The sequence below is a fragment of the Amblyomma mixtum genome, chromosome 4 (genome assembly GCF_055824585.1).
Source record: "Amblyomma mixtum isolate Tamu chromosome 4, ASM5582458v1, whole genome shotgun sequence".
Lineage (NCBI taxonomy): Eukaryota > Metazoa > Arthropoda > Arachnida > Ixodida > Ixodidae > Amblyomma > Amblyomma mixtum.
Window position 1 is genome coordinate 98,804,682 of NC_143015.1, and position 6,129 is coordinate 98,810,810.

The window sequence follows — 6,129 nt, forward strand, 5'->3', positions numbered from 1 at the left end:
CGCATGCTTGCCGAATACCGCTCAAGTGAAAAAAGGTCCATTGAAATATTTAGGTTTATGGTTTATGGGGGCTTAACACCCCAAGGCGACTCGGACTGAGGGACTCCTTAGTGAAGGGCTCCGGAAATTTCGATCACCTTGGGTTCTTCAACATGCACTAACATCGCACAGTATATTTGCGGAAGGACAATCAGAATGAAAATATCATTCTTTGAGTACAAAAAAAAATACCGCTGAGGATTTATTACCCTGCGGAGAATATCAAAACTTCACTGTGTTTTCCGAGGGTTATATTCAAGCCCTTGTACCACTGCCATAATAAGATTTGTTCAGCGCTCGTCTATTTCCACTGATGACGAGGAAGCGCGTCGGCCAGTGACATCCCCAACTTGTGCGTCAATTGTGCTCACCCATTCCTGCTGTAAGTATGCCTTCAGTCTTGCTGACGCGGCTTTCCTTACACCCACGTGAGGAATTCACTCAATCCTTTCCGTTGCAGGCTGCAGTGGCTGTTCCATACTTGCCGGCGCCGCTGGCGTGGTTCTGGACAGAAAGACAAAAGCAAAACTTTGTTTGTCCCAGTAGCCCAAATATAAAAGCTCTTCGTGCCGCAGTGAGCCCAATCCTGCATGATGTATGATATAATGACACGCATGGAGCGTTTTGCGAACGTGCATATACACACTGCATGTAGGAGGCACCTCTGAAGCCCGAGCACCATATTTTCAGGTGTCTTCCCCGGAGGGTAGGTAACTCGAAAGCGTTGATATGTCTTCCAGGGGAAGGAAAGAATGCATGTTCTTTGATCGTTTAGACGGACAATGCGTTGTAGGGAACATTATGTGGTTTCAGTCAACTGGCATTGAATATATGGTATGCTACAGTTTATGGCAATGCTAGTCCAGAAGCCGCGTTGGCTCTGCTCAGCTGCTGACCCGAAAGACGTGAGGTCGATCTCGGCCGCGGTGGTCGAATTTCGATGGAGGCGAAATTCTAGAGGCCCATGTACTGTGCGATGTCAGTGTACGTTAAAGAACCACAGGTGGTCGAAATTTCCAGAGCCCTTCACTACGGCGTCCCTCATAGCCTGAGTCGCTTTGGGACGTTAAACCCCACAAACGAAACCAAGCCAAGCAATGCTAGTCCTACACTTTCTCGTAGGGAAGATCTGCAAAGCCATCTATTTTTCTTAAGTGACCTGAACTCCGATGATGGCCACGTGTGTCGTCGTACTCCTAAACAAGAACGCGACAAAAGGCTGTCCAGACGCAGTGGTGACCCTTAGGTTTAACATCATTTCAACCCTGCCTGACAGCAACCTTCTGCACCTGTCGAGGACGAAAACAGTAGCCGGTCGTCACACGGAGTCTCAACGTTTCACGATGACTACTGTCAACTTGAGCAGCGTCCAAGGCTATCCTTTAGAATAGGTACTCGCAAGCAGGCCCACAATAGTCGACTGCCGTCTCGTCTTCCTCTACGGAAAGCCCGTGCGTATCACTACCAGAAGGCGTGCATGTCACAGTGTTGCGCAGTCATATTACAAGGCTGCCTTGGGCCGTTACTCTGGCGTGTAGGAATGAATGCGCCCTTGTAGGAATGAAGGTGTGCCCTTGTAGCAAGGTACCATGTATCACTGCTGATATTCGAAAGTCCTTCTCGTCACATTCCTAGCCAAGGAGTAGCAGCAACCTTATCTACGAATTGAGTTAAAGTGGTTAAAGGTGAGCGGTCCGGCCCTCAGTTTCCTAGACCAATTATTTCACAGCAAAAATAGCAGCGAACTCGCATATATATTTCAGACCGTGATTCTGAAATCGTGGCAGCCAGTATCTATGCAAGCAATTTTGCAGATACTCTATCAAGTAAGTGCTAAAGTCTGATGCTATTCGTCCACATGATTTCGATTTTAGACAGTTTCATATGAACGCTTAGCTTACCGTCAAATTCGATGCTTTATATGGTTACTGCAAGTGTTCCACCCAGGCAGTGCAGCCTTGCTGTGCTGTGAACCTTCTCAGAATCTCTGTCTTAACAAGGAAGCTTCCTTTTAAAGCTTAACATTTTTGGATATTAAGCTGGCATGTAAGGAGATCATCCCTCGCTCTGTAGAACAGAGCGCCCCTCGCTGGACTTCCAACCTTAAGCTCCGCCTTGCGGTGTAGTGCTAGCATAGTGAATTAATTCCCATATATGCAGAAGGTCATCCTCTGCTCTAAATTCGTAGACCCCTGGGAGTTCTCGATGCACGCGGCTCTTTGTGGAGTGCCATATATAACAAAAAACCGCTTCACTGTATTTAGCGCCAAGTAATGGTTTGACTGCTTTTCCGGAGTGTAGTGCTCTCAGCATGCTTTGAGTGCTCCAGTGCCGATAATAATGCTCTAATCTCTCGTTTATTATCAGCGGACCGTGAGGAAAACAGCTTCTTCCCATTTCCCTAGCAGTGCCTTTCTTTTAACACAATTGCAGTTTTCACGTGAACGTACTGACCACATGTGGTCGCCGGAGTCCCTACCGCATGTGATATATTTACATTCCTTTGGAAAACAGTGCTGACGACAATCCATTTAGTGTAGTGCTGCGCATATAAATTTCGACCACTACATATCAATAAGGTTCATCCTTATATCCCCTTTGTTTTCTGACCAATCATTTTTTCCACTGTCAACTACCCACCTGCACTATCCAAACATTCATCCACAACGTGTGCTTTAGACTGTGGCGTGTTTCACCAGCTTGTGCGGTGTCAAAGTACTTCTGCGCTCTGCGCAGCATGAATAGAGGCGGACATGAACAGAAAAAGAGCGCTGGGCATCGGCGACAGATTCGAACCAGTGCCAAGAGTTGACGAAATATTTCGTCCTCTATAATAGGTGCCATTATGGCACGGTCGAACATTTTGTGCCCATCAACCAGCAGTCACACCTCTTCTTGAAACAGCAATAACATCATCAGAGATCAAATATTTGATTTCATTTGATTTCCGGGGTTTAATGTCTCAAAGCGACTCAGGCTATGAGGGACACCGCAGTGAAGGGCTGCAGAAATTTCGACCACCTGGGGTTTTTTAACGTCCACTTTTTCTCCTCCAAAGAAATCCGACCGCAGCGGCCGGGATCGAACCCACGTCTTTCGGGTCAGCAGCCGAGTGCCATAACCACCGAGCCACCGCGGCGCCTAGAGAGGTCAAAGACGCGACCTCTTGCGCGGTACGCCATATTTGTACGGAGAGCCAGATACTCACCACCGTCGGTTGGCTGTGTAGGTGCGCGGGCGGCCGTGGAACCACGCCTGGACATGTTTTTCGTGCAGCGCAATGTGGGGGCGATGGAGCTGCGCGCCGGGCTCTATGCGCGAGCATGCCGTAGACGTGGAAGGCGCACCGAGCGCCACAGAGATCCATCGCACGCCTCAGCTGGCTGTTTCCACGACAACCAAAAAGCGGCATCCACTCCCGCACCTACAAGTGGGAAGGAATGTCAAAATGTTTGTTAGACAGTAATTTTTCCGCGCTGAAGATTAGTGAAGAGCTCGAAAAGAGAAAACATTTCCGAGTGTTTTATGTGCCATCCGTGCGTAATATGCGCCTTAGAAGGGGGGAAGGGCGATCTTTACTGGCAACAGTCGGCCGCGTAGGCGCTTACAGATGGTGGTGGCATTATACAGATTTTAAGGGTGATAAAAGATGGTAGCCGCACATGGGCTATGAGCGACGCCATATTAGAGGGCTTGATATTAATCCGACACTGTGAAGAGCCCCCTTGCTACTGGGCCACTGCGGTGGGCATAGGAGAGACAGTACAAAGAGCAGGGAGCCGGAAATTAACCGGGACCCTTCAATGATGGCGCCTATTTTCCTGTTCCTTCCTTGAAATGCACTTTTGCCTAAATCCCTTGAGTCAAGGCGCGGTTGAGGTGTCAACTGAGAGATTCCTTCGCGTTTTATTTTCTCGTACGCACTTTATAGTTAATACAGAGACAAAAAAGCCAACAAACTAGAAAAAAGCTTGACTGATAGACACGACTATAACCCAACTCAAACCCTGTAGCTCTTGCAGCCAAAGTTGTGCGCTTTCGCCCGACACTCTTAGCAGAGTCGCTAATGAGCGTAGCCTTAGTAACAACCAATCTTCGGCCATGTGGAAGGCATAGGACCACATGGATTTGCTGGCCCGCTTGTTCGGGCTTTAGTATTTTTTTGGGCGGTGGCAGAACTAGTCAACCATCGTCGTCATCATCAGCAACAGCAGCCAAGCAGGTTACATGCACTGCAGGACAGCTGTCTGTTCCCAACCATAACCATGCAAACCTGCCTTGCAGCCCTGTGACTACCTAGTCTGCAAACATCCTGTGTTTTGTAGTGAATTTAGGGCATAAGCAAATACAGCCATCCCCGACCTAACGCAAGGTTTCTGAATTGTGTAAAATATCTAAAGGTTTAATAAAACAACTCATATGAAAGGTTTGGTTCGTATAAAACTGTTAAAAAGACAGGAAGAGCATAAGAAAGATGCGATTGGAGGTGTTGATTATGAGACTGCGAGCAACTTTTCCATAAGTGACTGGAGTTTGGTGCATGAAAGATTAATGCTTGACTGCTATTTCAGGCATCATGAACTTTAAGGGTTATCATTAACTTGAAGGGTGTTCATGAACTTGATGGACAATCATGACCTTGAAAGACTATCATGAACTTGAAAAGAGTTTATGAACTTGAAATTAATTATGAACTTGAAAATCTATTATGAACTTGAAAGATAATTATGAACTTGGAAGACTATTATGAACTTCGAGCAATGTTTATGAGCTATGTTTAAGCGTAGATTGCTCGTTGTGGGCTTTTGTTGGTTATTTCATGCTATTTGGACAAGTTGTGGCTCTCGCTTTATTATGTATTGTAATCACCAAGTAATGGTAAAACTGCACTACTCGTGTAGTGCTCTAAGTGTGCTTAATGCTTTAGCGCAGATAATACTTCTCTTGATTTTCTTGTTCAGAACTTCCTCCAGAGTGACCAGGATGGCATAAAGCTCAGGCGCAAACATCTATGCGCACTGTGGCAGACAGCTTTCCCCCAGTTCCATCTCGCTACTGTGCTTTCAACATAAGAGCGGTTTTCAGCGAGCGTACTCATCCGACTCCCTACCACACTGCGCTGCATTTACCCTTTCGAAGGCAGCCCTGATGGCCATCCCTTTTCTGTTTTACTGCCGACATCAAGTGCGTACTCTTGATATAAGCATCGTTACTTCCCGTTTGTTTCATAAACTACTGCCTTTTATGTCCCTGGACGTAATTTCCAGTAGAGCGACTTTCATTCACAGCGTTCTTTAGACCATTCGAGTTTCACCTGTTTGCACGACCAATAAGACAGCAACGTCCTGCACAATGCGAAGAGGAGCGGAAATGCACACTCGACGTCAGAAGTAAATGGAAGGCGGCTTCGTCGCAAAAATTTCATTTCTGTAAATCTAAAGCATAATGGTCCATGTTTGTTGGTGCACAGTGCAACTCGAACAACCGGAATTAGGCTGCACACATGTATTCACGGATGCATGAATTGGCGGGGCAATAATTAATTTTTTTATTTAATATTGTTCTCCATTTACCTCTGATGGCACCTGTACAGACAAAAGAAAGCTTAAAATCAGCGACGGGTTCAAGCAAACGCCAAGAGTCAACATGGCACAACCGCAGATTTCCTACACAAAAGCAAACAGCAACGCCGGCTTTTCAAACAACAATAACATCATTAAAGAATTAAAGCCGCGACGTCTTCCACTGTGAGCCATATTTGTACGTAGAACCAGATACTCACCACAGCCAGGTAGCTGACGTGCTGCGCGGGCTACAGTTGCAGGCATACCTGGACATGTTCTTCGGGCTGAGCTAATATGGGGCGGTGGAGCGGCGCCTGAGGGTCCATGTGCGAGACGGGAGCAGACCAGGAAACCGCAGCGCCACGGAGATCCACCAGGCGCCTTTGCTGGCTGTTTTCATGACAACGAAGAAACAGCATCCCGTTCAGGTTCTGCAGGCGAGCAGGAAAGAAGTTAGCCCGCTTGGTAGCATAGGTACCTTCCCGTGTCGAAGATTAAGGAAAAGCGACGAAACTGAAAACAGAGC

At 47.1% G+C, this 6,129-nt stretch overlaps 1 long non-coding RNA gene across 1 annotated transcript in view; it reads right to left on the reverse strand.

The window, feature by feature from the left end:
* Nucleotides 1-5,184, reverse strand: part of LOC149347572 (uncharacterized) — a 55,613-nt gene extending 50,429 nt beyond the window's left edge. Inside the window, exons 1-2 of the long non-coding RNA XR_016292540.1 lie at nt 3,248-5,184; nt 411-543 (exon numbers count right to left, since the gene is read on the reverse strand). This is a non-coding gene — a long non-coding RNA (uncharacterized LOC149347572). The remainder of the gene's footprint in view (nt 1-410; nt 544-3,247) is intronic.
* Nucleotides 5,185-6,129: the final 945 nt, after the last annotated feature.